This window comes from Sorex fumeus, unplaced genomic scaffold (assembly GCF_029834395.1).
Source record: "Sorex fumeus unplaced genomic scaffold, SorFum_2.1 ptg000051l, whole genome shotgun sequence".
Taxonomy (NCBI): Eukaryota; Metazoa; Chordata; class Mammalia; order Eulipotyphla; family Soricidae; genus Sorex; species Sorex fumeus.
Window position 1 is genome coordinate 28,807,978 of NW_026606108.1, and position 18,281 is coordinate 28,826,258.

At 39.9% G+C, this 18,281-nt stretch overlaps 1 pseudogene; it reads right to left on the reverse strand.

The window, feature by feature from the left end:
* Positions 1-787: 787 nt before the first annotated feature.
* Positions 788-881, reverse strand: LOC130033255 (uncharacterized; annotated as a pseudogene).
* Between the last annotated feature and the right edge of the window lie 17,400 nt (positions 882-18,281).

The following is an 18,281-nucleotide window of genomic DNA, read 5'->3' on the forward strand; positions in this document are numbered from 1 at the left end:
AATAACTCTACTTCACAAACTTGATCACTTACATTAAATAGAACAAATACTTGAAAGAGACCAACAAATAGAACATATATATGGAAAAATAAATGATATGAGTAAGTCAATGTCTATTAACGAATAGTGAACAACTTTAATAACAGAATCAGGTCATTTTGAAAATGGATTCACAGGTAAATATCAATAGTGAATCCATTTACAAAATGACCTGATTCTGCTTATTAGAGTTTATTAAAGTGATAATACTTCTCTACATTCATTCCCAGAAAGTGGAAGAACTGAGACTACTCAAGAATTCATTGTATGAGGCCAGCATTACTCTAATACAAAATAAAAAAGACATAATATTAAAGGAAGTATATGGTTAATGTAATCCATCATATCAACTGGTTAAAAAATAAATGTCATATGATTACTGATCCAAAAGATGCACTTAACAGAGTCCATACCCAATCATCACAAAAAACTCTTAAATTAAAAAAAACAACTCAAAATAAAAACAGAGGTAAATTTTCTAAACTGAAAAAATGTGCGAAAATTGGGCAGGAAGACCCCAGTTCAATCAAGTACCACATGGTACCAGAGCACCATCAGATGCAAACCTTGATCACAGAGCTGGGAGTTGCCCTGGGGCTCAACTGCCTTAAGTATTCAGAAAACCTCAAATGATTTTTCAAAAATTAATATAGCCTAATATCATGCCATTAACTTGTGATAAACTTGTTTTGTCTCTTTGAGAAAAGTGGGGGAAATGCAAGACATCATCTTTCAACACTTTTTTTTCAATAATGTACTGAATTTGCGTGTCATCCTTGCGCATGGGCCATGCTAATCTTCTCTGTATCATTCCAATTTTAGTATATGTGCTGCCGAAGCAAGCAGAGTCTCCTGCCCCCGCCCTGGCTGTCCTTGCCAGGGCCCCTTGGAGGGAAGCGGGTTGAGTTTTCCTCCCTGCCCCGACTAGGGCTCTGGCAGTCGAAGACCTCCAGAACCAGCCACCACCATGCTGAGACCACTCTCCGCACACACGAAGGTACCGGCAGAGGAACAAAGGCACGTGGGCCCCGGGGCTGAGATCTCCAAGCCTACTTGGATCGGGGCTGAGCATCCTCCACCCAGATCCTCCAAATTCCAGTAGGCGGGGGTCACACCCACCAACTGGCCCCCTGGCGCTATGTAATCCCATCAACAGCCAAGACTCAGAGACCATAAAACCCAACTCCCGGAAGCGCGTGGCCACATTCGCGGCCACGCAACATCTTCTTATCTCATTCTTACTTTGGACAAACTGGCAGGCTACTGAATGTAACCTGCCCACATGGCAGAGTCTGGCAAACTCCCCGTGGCGTACCGAATATGCCAAATACCAGTAACAATGATGGGTCTCATTCTCCTAACTCTAAAAGAGCCTTGAATTTGGCACTTTTTAAAAAATCTCAGGGCTAGGATGAAGGAGATGTTACTGGGGCCTGCTTGAGGCAATTGATGAATAACAGGATGGCCGTGATCATGATTGTGATCGTGAGTGTACTGAAGTAAAGCAACAGTAATAAATGGTAGGCATGTTAGGGAAGAATAACAAAATTGTCTTTGTACACAGATGACACATTTGGCTAGATAATTTTTAAAATCAGAGAAGTTCTAAAATGAATAAACAAAAATAATGAGGCTGTAGGACTCAAGGCTAATTTAGAAGTCAATTATTTTCCTATAGTCTAGCAAAGAACAGTTGGAGTTTGAAATAAAATCCACAATATCATTTCATTTGTACTGAAAAAAAGAAGAAATTAATTTTTAATTATAAATATTATTAGGGGCTGGAGCGATAGCACAGTGAGTAGGACTCTGCCTTGCATGTGGCCACTCTGGGTTCGATTCCTCTGCTCCTCTTGGAGAGCCTGGCAAGCTACCGAGAGTATCTTGCCCACACGGCAAAGCCTGGCAAGCAACCCGTGACATACTCAATATGCCAAAAACAGTAACAAAAAGTCTCACAATTTGTTTTGAGATGTTACTGGTGCCTGCTTGAGCAAATCAATAAACAAGTGACAGTGACAGAAATATTATTAGAATATTTACAGATTTATGTGTATAAATCTTCAGAACACTGATAGAGGAAATTACAACAGAGCTAAATTAATAGAAATGTAATTACATGTTCATGAACTAACACAGAATTTCTAAGATGACCATTTCTCCGAACTTAATCTATAGATTCAACAGGATAATAATCAAAATACACAAAAGCTATTTATAGATATTGACAAAATGATTATAAAGTTTTTATAGAAAGACAAAATATCCAGAATAGACAACATAGTTCAAGATATAAGTAAGTTGGAGAGCTCACCCACGGCAACATCAAGACTTACTATAAACTTGAGTTCTCAAGTCAATGTAGTATTGGAGAAAGAACTAGTATAGACACATACTGATAGCACAGTGGTAGGGCGTTTGCCTTACAAGTGGCCAACATGGCCGACCTGAGTTCAATTCCTTCACCCCTCTCGGAGATCCTGGCAAGCTACCGAGAGTATTTTGCCCTCATGGCAGAGCCTGGCAAGCTACCCGTGACATATTCGATATGCCAAACACAGTAATAACAAGTCTCATGATGGAGACATTACTGGGTTCGCTTGAGCAAATCGATGAACAACGGGAGGACCATGACAGTGACATATGTATATTATATAATACATATAAATTATATTATACATATACAAAAATATAATATACGCACATATAGAATATATATTATGAATATACATATATTATATATGTATAGAATAGAACAGAAAGTCCAGCTATAGGCTTAGAGAAACATAGACATGCATTCAACTAATCTTTGACAGATCACTTGATCATGTGACTTCCCGTTAATCATCGATTTGCTTGAGCGGGCTCCAATAATGTCTCCATTTGTCCCTGTCACGTGCAAGTATAGCCCAATGGCGTCTGTTCGCTCGCTCTAGGAACACAAAGAACCTCAAACCGATCATTCATGATCTTGATGAAGAAGTTTGACCATTTGGTAGGTGGGCGGCCACATGGTCTTTTGACATCCCATGGAATCCAGTCAGTAACAGCTCTAGTCCAGCAGTCGTCTCTAAATCTCATTACGTGACCAGCCCATCTGATTTTTGACACCTTGGCAAATGAGACAGCGTCCCTGATTCTTGATCATCGATGGATGTCGGAACTCAGGATTCTTTCTCTCATTTGAGTGAAACGTGATATTCCAAGCATAGCTCTTTCAATTCGTCTTTGGGAGACCCGAATAGCATGCACATCCTGTTTGCATAGGGCCAGGTCTCTGAGGTATATGTTAATGCATGAAGAACAGCGGAATCAAAGAGATGTGCCAGAGCCGGAGGTTCATTGTTCTCTTAGCTATTTCTTTGATGCTCCTGAAGGCATTCCGAGCCGCTCTCTTCCTCCTGCGCAGCTCGGGTGCCAGGTCATTTGTCATGTTGACTTCTCGACCTAGGTACACATAGCTGTTGCATTCAGAGATGGTCGTTCCATTAAGAGCGAATGGGGCATCAGGAACAAGGCTGTTTCTCATAAACATTGTCTTTATAAGATTCAACTGTAGTCCTACCTTTCCACACTCACAGTCGAAGTCGGCCAGCATTTGTGCCACTTGGCCAATGTTTGGTGTTATTAAAACAATGTCATCAGCAAAGCGGAAGTGGTGTAGTTGCTGACCATCTATCTTCACTCCCATTCCTTCCCATTCCAGTCGTCGCATGATGTTCTCGAGGGTGGCACTGAAGAGTATCGGTGAAATGGTATCACCCTGCCGAACCCCTCTCTTGACATCAATGATTACTTCTTTGTAGAATGGTGAGATCCTGGTAGTGAATCCATAATACAGCTCATGGAGGATCCTGATGTATTGAGTTTGAATGCCCTGATTAGCTAGGGCTTCAATGACCACTTTCGTCTCAACAGAATCCAAGGCCTTCTTTTAATCAATGAACGTGAGGCAGAGCAACATCTTGAACTCCTGAGAAACCTTAATGAGCTTGGTTATCATGTGGATATGGTCGATGGTGCTGAATCCTTTGCGGAACTTGGCTTGCTCACATGGTTTTCCTTCATCTAGTGTTTTGCCAATCCTATTCAGGATGACTTGAGTGAACAACTTGTAGATGACAGACAATAGGCAGATCGGGCGATAGTTGCCAATGTCATGGATGTCTCCCTTCTTGTACAGTAGTACAGTCCTGCTGGTTTTCCTTTGGGACGGAACCTTGCACTCAGACAGGTAGCATGTGAAGAGTCGAGCCAGTGATAAATAAATTCTAAGATAACCATTACTTTGACAGATAAATAAAGATAACAGAAAAGATAGCTGTTTAATAAATGGTGTGAAACAATTGGTCATCAATGAATGTAAGAGAAATTGATTAGGAGTCTGTAAAATATATGACTATCTCCCAAGATTTAGAGTCACTTTCTAGAATATCTAAAAGAATTGGGCAATTCTTCTGAGAGCTGGCAACAACTGGCAGGACCATAGCTCCAAATATTGTGCAATATGTACTTCTGTCTGACTATATTTAGCAGCAAATGAGAAAATATCTGGCAGCATTTTGGGGATTCCCCAGACAATAATTGATCTGCCTGCATATACAAAACTATGCATATCCCAAGTGAGGCAGAAAGCCAATTCAAGTCTCAGCAAACAAAAGCACAAAAGCGGCAATCAGGGTCCTGAGAGACACAAAATTGGCAAGGAGCAGATACCTTAAAAAGCAAATTCACAAGTCACAGTTTGAAGATCAGTTCATTATAAATTCTTAAGATAAAAAAGAAAGATAAGTAGGAGGAAGACAAAATGAAATTTAATCACCTTACAATCAGGAATTGAAGCTTAAAGGATTCAAAAGGCCAATTGATAAAAAATGCTCATCATCACTTATCATTAAGAAAATCCAAATCAAGACAGCAGTGAGATATATCATCTCACACCAATGAGAATAGTACATATGAAAAATAGTGGGAATAATCTGTGCTGGCAGGGATGACAGGGTTATGGTGAGAAAGGAACTCTTATCCACTACTGGTGGGAGTGTTGTCTGGTTCAACCCCTGTGAAAAACAGTATGGAGAGTTCTCAGTAAGCTTAAAATTGAGCTATACGATCCAGCAATCCCACTTTTGAGTATCTTGCCCCAAAATAAAAAAAATGTACATCATTATTTATGGCAGCACTTAGTAAATCACTAAGACATGGCATCAACCTAGGTGTTCAATGACAGATGAGTAGATTACGAAGATGTGGTCTATACACACAATGGAAAACTATGGATCTGCAAGGAATTATGAAATAATAGTTTTCTGTAGTCTGAATGGAACTGTAAGAGATGTTGAACAAATAAGACAGAAGAAGAGAAAACACAGAATGATATCATTTATCTGTGGTATATAGAATAATTGGAGTAGGGAATGCAATTTTTGAAATTGTGGATACCTAAGTTACCCTTGACCCCAGAGTATAGGGAGAAGGACAGAGAACAAAAAAAATTGGGGGGTGGAAGGAGGTGAGAAAGGGAAGTAACCAGAGAATAGGGTTCAGGGGCCTCAATTATCCTGGTACTGTGGGGGTGTGGTATAGCTATATATTCAAAGCACAGAATCAACAACACTGAAAACATAGGATCAAACTACAACACCAAACTTTAAAATGGGACTGTCAAGATGGCAGGCTCTGGGAGTGGGTGATAGTGGTGGGGTAAGTGGAAATTTGGGAACACTGGTGTATGTGTGTGGGGGGGGTGTGGGGGGGGGAGTTGACACTAGCGGTGGGACTAGTGCTGTAACACTATCTCTAAAACTCAACTATAACTTAAAAAATTATTATTAAAGAGCCATGATTTACAAAGTTACTGAGTTGCATTTTAGGTATACAATAATTCAACACATAGCCCTCCACCACTGTTGACTTCTCTCCACCAATGTTTCCAGATTCACTCCCCATCCCAAACTCCACTCCACCCCTGGCTGTCAACTTGACAGGCATGTAACAAAGTTTCAGTGGTTGCCGCTTCGATCTCATGTTTTCAGTTGTGTTCAATCTGTTCAATTGTAACTTTTTTTTTTGTTTTGGGACCACACCTGGTGATGCTCAGGGGTTACACCTGGGTCTGCATTCAGGACTCACTCCTGGCAATGGTTGGGGGACCATATGGGATGCTGAGTATTGAACCCAGGTTGGCGGAGTACAAGGCAAGTGTACTGTACCTGCTGTACTATGAGTCCAGCCCCATTACTCTAACTTTTTAAATCACGGTTCTTTAATTTTTAAAACTTTAATAGAAAAGGTTCCCACCCCTCCCACACACCACGGTTTCTGTCCCACACCCAGTGCTGCTCATGGCAATTCGCTCTGCACTGAGGATCCCCGAGGGCCTGGATCATAAAGGATGCCTCGAATTGAACCCAGGTCCACTGCATACAGGGCAAGTGCCTTACCCACTGTACTATCCAGCCCTTAAATAAAGGGAGTGGGATGGGAAGAGAAAAAGTTCTTAAAAATAAACTCTCACTTATGCCAGCTTCTGTTGAAATTTTCAGATGCTCTCTGCAGGGCCTGGAGCAAGCAATGAGTCCTCATGAGTCTCATTCTGGGCACCTGGTTCCCTGTGCCAGAAACGAGCCAGAACATCCTTCCCCCACCTGCTTTTCTTTTTCTTTTCTTTTCTCTTCTTTTTAAAATCTATCTCACCTTGCTTCCGTAATTCAAGATGATTTGGGATGAATTTAATCTACACATTCAATTCTCAAAATCTACACATAACACGAGGCAACCCAAAGGCGGGCTTACATAGGCTGGTTCAAGTAAGCCGACCCAGTCCATCCACGAACCAGGTCCGGTATCTAAATTGGACCCAGAGCCGCCTCCAAAGGGTCCTGTCTCCTAAATTGGACTCGCAGGGTCCGGTTTCAAAGGTGGGCCGCTTCTCTGGACTCAGCAGCAATGCCCCATGTTTAGGACACATTCGTTTTGGATTTGGGGCAGGTTCCTGGGCTGATTCCACAGGAAGCAAAGCAGGGGCCTGGCGGATCAGGGAGGCGCTGGAGCAGAGATGGGTGAGGCGCCCTCCTCGCCTCCAAGGTCCAGATCTGGAGCCACAGGGACCTTCCTGGAGAGAGACTTGGCTGAGCCTGCAGCCTCAGGCGCTTCCTTCAGTTCCCTCAGCTTGAGGGCAGAACAACGTGTGAAAGAGGAACTGAAGTGTATTTAAAAATGTGAGTTCTTTTGAGGACATTCAAGTTCAAGTTGAGTTAAGCTAAGCAGATGGAAAAGGAGTTCCAAGGGAGTGGGAACAGGAAATGATACTCTTTTGGTTTTTGCAGGTATTTTAGGGTTGCCTGCCCTCCCCCCCCCCCCCCCCCCCCACTTGGGCTGCCATCACATGTGAGCTTAATTAAGTATCCCTGGGCTACAGTTACTGAGGGAATGGTTTAAGATTTCCTTCTGGGGCAGCAGTTTAGGGTTGACTTTAGTAATGTGCTTACCATAAGCGACTCCATTTATTCATTTGTTTGTTTGGGAGCCACTTAAAGTGTTCAGGACTCACCCCTGACTCAGTGCCCAGGGATTACTCCTGATGGGGCTTGGCGACCTTATGGGGTGCCGGGAATCGTCGAGCCTTGGTCACCCATGTGCAGGCTCCCTACTAGCTGTACTGTTTCTTCAGCCCTAGGAGACTTCATTGTGGACCTCTTAAATTAGTGGTGTTTTTTTTTTTTTGGTTTTGTTTTGTTTGTTTGTTGTAACAAAACCAAAAGCTGCCACAATGATTACTACCCACAAGTTAGTTCTTATTATATGCAGGCATTTCTCTAACAGAGGATTTGACCAAAATCCTCTCAACTCAATCTATACCGAGAAGCCTGAAGAAAGCTCTTTTCATGAATTTCTAGGTCATATATACAGACATGAAATAGTCGAATTACAAAGTGTAGATTTGGGAGTCCCAAACAGTGCTCAGGACCGTCCACGGCAGCACACAGTGGTGTTAGGATGGGGAGGCCAAGGGGTGTCTGGGATAGAAATCCGGGATTGAACCCAAGTTCCTACACTTGCAAGGCATGAGCCCTTGGTCATTCCCTGAGTTCTCCCTAAGGCCCCATGTCACTGTCACTGTCCTCCCGTTGTTCATCAATTTGCTCAAGCGGGCCCAGTAACGTCTCCATTGTGACAATTGTTACTGTGTTTGGCATATAGAATACGTCACCGGTAGCTTGCCAGGCTTTGCCGTGCGGACGAGATACTCTCTGTAGCTTACCGGGCTCTCCAAGAGGTGTGGAGGAATCGAACTCAGGTTGGCTGCTTGCATAGCAAATGCCTTACCCACTGTGCTATCACTCCAGCCCAAAGGGCCTCATACTGAAAACATTAAAAACTTTTTGGAGGGCAGGGTCCAAGGCGGGGAGAGGTTTTCCTAAGTGTGCTGGCTTGGTGAGACCAAATTTACAGTCTCATAGCTCTAAGGCAATATTTTAGGCTTTTGTCACTTTCGTTGTGCAGAGATTGTATACTCACAATACAAAGCAGGTCTAAAACTATATGTGCTTGCTAAGGATCTGTGCCTTCAGCTATTATCACATAGACATCTCTTATTTCACTTGTGTTTTAATATCTTTTGGGCACATAACTATCTTCTATTTTTTTTCTCTTTCCTATTTACTCTTGGGCTGGAGTGATAGCACAGCAGGTAAGCATTTGACTTTGACATGGCAGACATAGCCTGCAGGGTTTCGAATCATCTGCCCCTCTCAGAGAGCGGGGCAAGCTACCCAGAAAAGCGTGGCAAGCTACCCACGTATGCCAAAAAAACAGTAACAACAAGTCTCGCAATTTGTTGTGAGACATTACTGATGCCCACTTGAGCAAATCGATGAACAACTGGAGGACAGTGCTATAGTGCTACAGTATTTACTCTTATGATGTGTTTAAGTAGAGAGCTTTTGTAACACATGAACTTCAGCACCACCTGTCCTGAACCTTCTTTTCCCTTTTTCCACTAAAATTACCAAGTATTAAAACTCTTTTCTGTTTGTTCTATTTACCAAGAATTTAACACGTATTTACTGCTAATCTTTTTTTTTTTTTTAGATGAACAAGACCCTATGCTAGACACAGGGCATACAAAAACAAACAAGGCAGAATTCTTTTCTCTGAAGAACTTACAAAGGGATTAGTGATATAAATAACTAATTATAAGGAAATGTGATCAGTACTGGAATGGAAATATAATCATATGTTATGAGAACATATATGACAAAGTATTTATTTTTGTTATAGGTGGGGTTTCAGGATAGTGACATATATCCTGGGAAGTGTAAAATGAGTGGGGTTTTCTTAAACTTTGAGGAGAAAAGTGAAGGCATTCAGAAGAAAGGGAGGAACATAATTGCTTGAAGGCCTGAAAATTCTTAAGATGTTCAAAAATCAGTGAACAGGGAAGTTCCCATAGTAGATGATGGGAATTGAGGAAATTATATCAAACTGATAAGTTGTCTAAAAGTTTAGAAAGGGTGGCCTAGTAGGCAACTGGGAGGAGAGGGAGAAAGAGCCAACTCCACCTCCTCTGTTCAGTTAAAAAAAATTTTTGTTTTGGCCTGTGTACAGTCTAACTTTACATATCATTTTTGCTCTTTAAATGTATATTGTTTGCCATAACAGTTCTTGAAAACTTATACCACATTTTATACAATGACTCCTTTTTTTTCCCAGTGCAATGACATTCCCCCCTTAAGTCTATTCAATAAACATTCTATGTAAAGTTATATTTCAACATTATTGTTTCAAGCAAAGGCACACTTACAAATTTATTTTATACAATAGTTTCTAGTCAAAGAATATTACGTGGAACAAATTTGAAATGCATGCTGGTTTTGGATGAACTTGAATATTTTGCTTTGCCTATGGATGCCAAGCAAGAAAAAAATGTCCTCTTTAACACTGTTCACATATACTTGTCTTCTCCTCCTGTTCTCCTCCTCGTCCTCCTCCTCCCAATCCTTCTCTTCTTCCTCCTTCTCCTTCCCTTTTCTTGAGCTTGAGTCCTCTTCCCCCACCTCTCCCTCCTCAACCTCCTCCTGTGCCTCTTCCTCCTCCTCTTCCTTATGAGTCTTCTGTAGTAAGAGATCACTCCTGTTAGTCCTCAGGGTACCATATCAGTGCCAGAGATCAAACATTTGTTGACTGCATATAACTTACATTTTTAATAGCTATATTTCTACCAAAATATTTATTATTTATATCATAGCCTTCCATATCAGGTAGTTAAGGTTAAATCCCACCTGAAAGGAGTCTATATGAATCCCAATTGCTAAGACTATATGAATCAAATATTGATTATTAAAAGCTAGCACAGTATTCAAACTGTCTTTACCTTGCCTCTCAAGGCATAATAACATAATTGCTCTTCTTCCATTTTTGTGCACTATTATAAAATTTTTCTTTGTTTTGTTTCTTGGATTACACCCAGTGATTCTTGGGGCTTAATCCTGTTACTGCACTCAAGGATTACTCCTGGAGGGATTCAGAGAACCATGTAGGATGCCAGGGATCAAACTCAGGTCTGCTGCATGCAAAGCAAGTGATTTACATACAGTACTGCCTCTCTGACCCTGTATTATAAAGGCCCTCCCGTTGATCGTCGATTTGCTCGAGCGGGCCCAGTAACGTCTCCATTGGAGACTTTGTTGTTACTGTGTCTGGCATATCGAATACTCTCAGTAGCTTGCCGGGCTCTCCGAGAGGGGTGGAGGAATCGAACTCGGGTCGGCCATGTTGGCTGCTTGTAAGGCGAACGCCCTACCCGCTGTGCTATTGCTCCAGCCATTTGAATTTATTATTTCCATGATAAAGCAGAATTTATTAACCTTTAAATTATTTTATAACCACTATTTTTTTACTCTAGTCATAGATTGTTTAAAATATAGCACATATTAAATTGAAATAGATACATACTATCATTTTATATTTAAAGACATTTTATTATGCATTATTTTTAAGATTATTGCAAAAATACATATTTGGATTATCCATAAGACCTTGAAATCAGAATTAATAAAAAAAATTATTTGCAGTGGACTTCTGTACATTGACAAACTTATGCCTCTTGTTTTTTTTTTTTTCAGGCCACACAGTGATTCTCAGGGATTACTCTGGCTTCATCTTCAGGAGACACTCCAGCAGGGCTCAGGGGACTGTAAGTTGTATACTGGGGATTGAACTTGGATAAACTATATGTGAAGCAGTACCTCACCTACTGTACTATTTATCCAGCTCAGTTTATTTTTTTTGTAATTAATTCCAAGAGTATAATTTCAGCACTAAAAAAAAGTTAAGAAAAATATCAATTATTGTATTTTATTGCATTCTTTTTCTTCAAAGAATGTGTCACACAACCTCTCTGGAAAAATAATACTAAGGGCTGCAGGAGAACCCAAAAATCAGAGATCCAAGACCATTATTAAATTTGTGTTTCCAGTCTGTCTTTCTCACTCTTGTCTATTGTGCGTTAGATTCAAATTCCAAGAAATAGTCCATTGACATGGACTGGATTATTTTTACATTCAGTGACAACTTTAAATGACAGACTGCTTTCCAAAGTAGGTTTTTAATTAGCTCTAAAAATGAGTAAAAAAATAAAATAAAATAAAATAAAAATGAGTAAGATGTACAATACGGGAAAACAAAAGAAGCCCACCAATTTTACCAGTACATATGTGTAGTTGTGATACCCACATTCCACATTTATATATATATATGTGTGTGTGTGTGTGTGTGTATAAATTCTCAATTAGCATGTTAAATACATTTCAATACAAAATACTTTCACAACTATACAACGAATCACAACACGACGACCATCCTGTTATTCGTCGATTGCCTTGAGCATCCTAGCCCTGAGATTTTAGGAAAGTGCTATATTCAAGGCTCTTTAGGAGAATGAGACCCATCATTGTTACTGGTATTTGGCATATTGGGTATGCCACGGGGAGTTTGCCAGACTCTGCCGTGTGGGCAGTTTACATTCGGTAGCCTGCCAGTTTGTCCAAAGTAGGAATGAGATAATAAGATGTCATAATAAGATGTCAGAGATTTCCGGGAGCTGGGTTTTATAGTCTCCGAGTCTTGGCCGTTGATGGGATTACATGGCGCCAGGGGGCCAGTTGGTGGGTGTGACCCCCACCTACTGGAATTTGGAGGATCTGGGTGGAGGATGCTCAGCCCCGATCCGAGTAGGCTTGGAGATCTCAGCCCTGGGACCTGCTTGCCTTTGTTCCTCTGCCGATACCTCCATGTGTGCGGAGAGTGGTCTCAGCATGGTGGTGGCTGGTCCTGGAGATCTTCGACTGCCGGAGCCCTGGTCGGGGCGGGGAGGAAAGCTCAACCCGCTCCCTTCCAAGGGGGCCCGGCGAGGACAGCTAGGCGCGGGGGTAGGAGACTGTAAACTATAAAACCCAGCTCCCGGAAAACAACTATATAACAGATTAAGCAAATGATGACCAGACTTGATGCATTGAGCTTCAAGTCTGGAATCTGGATTATATATCATCTTGGTTTTGCATCTAGTCATAAAATCAAAAACATTTAAGAAGTATGTGATTCTCCTGAATTCCTTTATCTTCCCTGCTACCATGTAGATATAGAGGTAGCAGTGCTATTAAGAATGAAAGACAGTTATAAAAGAAAGATTCTGGATCTCTGAACTACCATGTGGATTAATATCTGCATCCAGGAAAATCTATTCTCTTTTTTTTAATTTTAAATTTTACTTTATTTTTATAAAGTTGTTCACAATAATTAGTACATTCACTATTTCAACACCAATCTCACCACCATTATACCTTACCACCACCATTATTTCAAAATTTTCCACCATCACTCAAGCTTGTCCCAAATGTAGGCCTTAAACAATTTATTTTGTATTGCTTGTTATGACTAATCTGCTAAAAAGATCCCCAAAAGTTTACTTCGAGGAAAGTGTGTAAATATTGTTATGTCTCACCCTTGAGCCATGAAGCCCTTGTATAAGAGATTACTAACATAGTGTTACAGGTTGAGCCTTGTGTGATTATATATATATATTATATATATATCCAATATGCCAAATACCAGTAACAATGATGGGTCTCATTCTCCTAACCCTGAAAAAGCCTTGAATATGGCACTTTAAAAAAAAAAAATCTCAGGGCTAGGATGAAGAAGACGTTACTGGCACCTACTCGAAGCAATCGACGAACAACAGGGTAGTCGTGATCGTGATCGTGATCGTGATTATATATATGTATATATATATGTATATATATATATCAGGGATCACGAATCGCGACCATCCTGTTATTCATCAATTGCCTCGAGCAGGCCCCAGTAACGTCTCCTTCATCCTAGCCCTGAGATTTTTAAGAAAGTGTTATATTCAAGGCTCTTTAGGAGAATGAGACCCATCATTGTTACTGGTATTTGGCATATTGGGTAAGTCACGGGGAGTTTGTCAGACTCTGCTGTGTGGGCAGGTTACATTCGGTAGCCTGCCAGTTTGTCCAAAGTAGGAATGAGATAATAAGATGTCATAATAAGATGTCAGAGATTTCCGGGAGCTGGGTTTTATAGTCTCTGAGTCTTGGCCTGGTCGGGGCAGGGAGGACCAGGACCAGCCACCACCATGCTGAGATCACTCTCCGCACACATGAAGATACTGGCAGAGAGACAAAGTCACGTGGGTTCCGGGGCCGAGATCTCCAAGCCTACTCAGATTTGGGCCGAGCATCCTCCACCCAGATCCTCCAAATTCCAGTAGGCGGGGGTCACACCCACCAACTGGATCCCTGGCGCCGTGTAATCCCATCAATGGCCAAGACTATTATAACATCCTATTATAACATCTTATTCTCTCATTCCTACTTTGGACAAACTGGCAGGCTACCGAATGTAGCCTGCCCACACGGCAGAGTCTGGCAAACTCCCTGTGGCATACCCAATATGCCAAATACCAGTAACAATGATGGGTCTCATTCTCCTAAAGAGCCTTGAATATAATCTCAGGGTTAGGATGAAGGAGACATTACTGGGGCCTGCTCGAGGCAATCGACGATTAATAGGATGATTTGTGATTTGTGATTGTGTGATGAATCTTGGCCATTGATGGGATTACACGGCGCCAGGGGGCCAGTTGGTGGGTGTGAACCCCACCTACTGGAATTCGGAGGATCAAATATATATATATATATATTTGATTGAGAAAAATACTCTTCTACTTCACACCCCATTCAATATGGTATGCTACTCTTAGTACATCAGTGACATGGAGTATGAGATATCATGAACTTGCTCCAGGAATTCTAAAATTTTAAATAGGGTGATACAGCTGGAGTTTAATTTTTAACTGGATGGTGATTTTGGTATTCAGAGGCATCTCTGCAGCTTGTTGCTCTCTTTTGAGATTTGTGAGTCTCTGAATCATGGGCATTTATGAGATTATATGGTGCCAGAGGCAATTTGTGGGCATGACTGCCAAGCTCCTGGAATATCAGGGAGATGGGAGGAGGTTGCCCATTTCCGACTCTGTGAAAACCTGGAGATTCGGTCACAAAACCCGCATACCTGAATTTTTCAATAAATTCATTCATGTGAGAGGCTAGTCCTGGACCTATGGAAATTAGCCATGAGCATGGTGGTGAATGGGTTCTGGAGGTTTTCGGCTGCCAGGGTTCTGCTTGGTGGGTGGTACTCACCCAACCCCCTCTTGGTGTCCTGGATAAGACAACCTGGTGCGGGTCTGAAAGCAGAGAGATCATTCTTTATCTGTCCCTCTGTTCTGACTAACTTAAGTCAGCATAATACTCTCTAGTTCAATCCACATGGAAGCAAATTGCATGAATTTGTCTTTTCTTATTGTGAGTAGTATTCAATCATGTATATGTACCATAATTTCTTTATCCAGTCATCTGTTCTTTGACACTTGTGTTGTATTGTAAATACATGTTTAGTCAGTGGGATCATAAATACATGTTTAGTCAGTGCGATAGTAAACGATTTTGCCAGTGGCTGAAACTCTACATCCAACTTGTACCAGTAATGGTCATTAGCTGAGTTGTTTTTTTCCATTAGATATGGACAAATACTTTGCTTACTCAAACCTATTGCCTCATTCTATCAGACCTAAGTGATTTTATGAGTTTCTATACATAAGGCTAACTAGAATGCAGGATGTAAATCTACCTGACTTTGATGATCTTCTTCCTCATTTTTCACCGCATATTGTGAGAAAGGCTATGGGAAATGACTAGAAAAATGACATATGGTATTAATGTAAGTTATTCTTTAATATGTGTGATTTTATTTTTATTAAAGGGCATAAAACTATAGAAAATGATCTCAAAAGCCATAACTCGAATGAGAATGATTTAGGTTTGTCTCAAGAATATAGTTATATATATTAAACAAACCTTTTAACTTACTAATGTCTCTGTAATTCTATGATTAAAACACTTCACTACCCATCTCTGTCTTGCATTTTTGAAAGTTACATGGTCTTTATGACCCTGGTTTTTTGTAATGTGAAAACAAAGGATCATATTCTACAAGTAGATATGGATACTCTTTAGGCCGCTATCCATTTTGATTCTTGGCACCTGTGCTCTACTGGTCATTAATATTTTGAATTTATCCTATGATAAAAAAGATATAATGTAACTCTAATGCTACCATCAGTTCTTGGAAGTCTAGAGTTCCTCAAATTCCTCTTCATATTATCAAACCCAATTTGATATTTAAGAGTTAGATAATACTATATTTTTATCTCTGCTTTTACTTTTTTCTCATTTTATTTAACCACCATGGTTTACAAAGTTGTTTATGATGATTTATTAAGTAGGAACTTAATATCGCAACATCAGTCACACCACCCTGTCACCTTCTCTCTACCATTATCTCTATTTTCCCAACTATCTCTTGTTTTTTTTTTTAATTTTTATTAGTGAAACACCATGAGGTACAGTTGTAAATTTACAAATCTTTGTGCTTGGGTTTCAGTTATACAATGATCGAGTCTACTCATCCCTCCACCAGTGCCCATTAACCATCTCTTGTTTATAAGTTAGATTTCTCATTCAAATTGTTTTGAAACATAAGAATTAATATCTGAATAATAATTTAATGAAATTAATATTTTACTAGATCATCTAATTAAATACTCCTAATAAAAGCTTTCAAGAAAAAAAATGGCCACCATGAAAAAGTCACACTTTACTGGTATTCCTTCTGTATATTTCTGCAGCTCTGTAAAGTTTAATCATGCAATGTTTATCTTCTCCAAATATTTGAATAAAAAATATTCTATGAAGCGAATGACCCAATACTCTGTCATTTATATTCATGTTATGAAATGGAGGTTCAGTAAGCAGCTCTTAAGGTAAATTTTTGTGTCTCTACTTTTTTCAGTAAAGAAAGGATTTTGTCATTTGATGAGAACTAGAGAGTGGAGGAAAGTGATGATCTTGAGGAGACTTAAAAACGGTTGAAATCCTACCATGATATTTGAGGACCTGGAAATGAAGTGGGTGTGTAAATACCTACCAATTACCAGCAGCGCTTCTACTCTCGCATCTAAAAATATAATGATTTTGATTAGAATTGAAGCCAAATAACAGTGAGGGCTAAATAAATGCCTTGTGCTATACCATGCTGTCTTCTGTGCATACATTTTGCAGCTACTTACATTGCTCCAGAGGTACTTAATCCATGATCTGATATCTGTCCCAAGTATTAAGATGGGCTTACAATGGTGGAATCTGAATAAATCCTCTCTTTCATTGCTTGTCTTATGTTGAGTAATCAGTTAGAATAATATAAAAGGCATAAAATGTTAGGTAATACCTAGTGATTGTGTCACTGAAAATAAAATATAATAAAGACCTTTCATAGAACTAAGAATGAACAGCGTGTACTACCATAAAGTGAAAAAAAAATAGTTTCTCTCCATTCCCCTTTATGACATAAGAATGTAAGAAATGGAATAACTTCATCAGAAGATAATAAAAATGGATTTATTTTCCTCAGTAAACAGGAGGTTTTTGTTATAATGCCAGTGTTTTCAGTACCAGTTTTTCACTGTCTTAGAACAAACACTATGAAAAAACCTTGTATCTTATCATTGGTTTGACAAGTTCATCAGTCTGTGTGGGAATTTGAAATGTTCATAAAATATTACTTCACACAAGATTCACAGCTCTCACATTTTTTTAATTGTGACAATGCTTGAGATAGAGAATCAACTACTATATTTTCTCAGTTAAGCTGAAAAGAATAGCAAAATCAGAAAGATGATCTTTTCTTTTAGAAAGGGTGTGTTCAAAGGGCCAAATATGGTGGGAGCTTTTAAAACTCTCTTGATTCAGCATCAGGCAGCTCAGGGCTTTTATAAAAACTCTTTCACTCACTAAATCCCCTACAAGTGATTAACGTATAATATGTAACATGAGGGCTGGAGCGATAGCACAGCGGGTAGGGCGTTTGCCTTGCACGCAGCCAACATGGTCGACCCGAGTTCGATTCCTCCGCCCCTCTCGGAGAGCTCGGCAAGCTACCGAGAGTATTCGATATGCCAGACACAGTAACAACAAAGTCTCCAATGGAGACGTTACTGGGCCCGCTCGAGCCTTTTTATGTAACATGAAACTTCTGTATGAATTGTTAAATTGCCCCCAGATGGAGCAAACCATAGTGTCTTCTAATATCCTAATAGTATCAAAATGCAGAACATCAGATTCAACTGCATTCTCACACCTAATACCAATCTGGCACTATAATAAAGAAATTATAATATACAGTACAGGAAAATCATGGCACATCCTCTAATCCTGTTACTACTCTTTGAAGATTATGTAAAGCTCTTAAAATCAAACCCCTCTTCATTGTTTTGAAAAATATGATAATAACATAGAGATAAAACAGAAATTAGAATTTAGTAGTCTTCAGTATTAGCAAATAATGGATTTCTCACTTTTCACTAAAGTTTTAACAATTTCTCACTGGCTCACAGGGAATACAACTTTCCTTTTAGTCTCAAATGAAATATAAATAATATAAGTACTTTAGGAAACTTTTTTCAGGATCTGCTCTTAACTCATATTAGCACTCATGAAAAGTTATGCAAATACTAGACTTTGAAGGAAAAATGGAGCATTTAAATACCTTTATTAAAGTGTAGAATTCCAACTAGGAGACTTGAACATAAAAATGTCTTC